Consider the following 615-nt stretch of genomic DNA (forward strand, 5'->3'; position numbering starts at 1 on the left):
CTTTGCGCTTGGGCTAAAGCGAACTTCTCAAATTCAGTGCTCAAACATACTTGTCCAATATAACGTGCACCGGACTTGATAGATCTATTTTGGAAAAGCTAGAGGTCATCTCGGGGAAGCGCTATCTTAGTTCGATTAGGCGGATGCTGTTGAGCCGATTGTTTGAATCCCAATCGCAAAATAAAGAGCTTCATAATAAGGTGAGGCAGAGTCAAATGAAACAAGTGGTTCTTGTTCATTTAGTAACGCACAGGTTGTTCTTGTACATTGTACATTGAAGAACCGGGCCAAATAGACAGAACACCCGCTCCGGAGATACAAGCGGTGGGATCGATGGAACAGATTGGAAGGGAAGTCTTCCGGCAAATACTGGAAGAGTTCGGCTAAGGGAGGTCTTCGAACCTTGTGACTTCCAATAAGAACAGTTGGTTGGTTGTTGACCAACGGAAAGCAAAAAATGAATCTATTATACCATACCCTTTTTTCCTCTCCAAACAACCAGGAGTTAGTTTAAATGACCTTAGACCAAGATCCAACATTGGAATGGGCTCTATCTAGATAGTAGGATGCTGTTGCTCTTTTGTCTTTCTTTAGAAAGCCCCATAACTAGCTATC

The 615-nt window shown here is 42.8% G+C and overlaps 1 protein-coding gene across 1 annotated transcript in view; it reads right to left on the reverse strand.

The window, feature by feature from the left end:
• Positions 1-383: 383 nt before the first annotated feature.
• LOC137961728 (uncharacterized) overlaps positions 384-615 on the reverse strand; it is a 2,360-nt gene continuing 2,128 nt past the window's right edge. The window contains exon 1 of the mRNA XM_068808425.1: positions 384-615. This exon is cut by the window's right edge and continues 2,128 nt beyond it. The gene's annotated coding sequence lies outside the window, so the exon portion shown is untranslated.

Source organism: Aristolochia californica, unplaced genomic scaffold (assembly GCF_029961685.1).
Source record: "Aristolochia californica isolate CCGP_79_NKW_82.1479 unplaced genomic scaffold, dmAriCali1.0.hap1 SCAF_380, whole genome shotgun sequence".
NCBI lineage: Eukaryota > Viridiplantae > Streptophyta > Magnoliopsida > Piperales > Aristolochiaceae > Aristolochia > Aristolochia californica.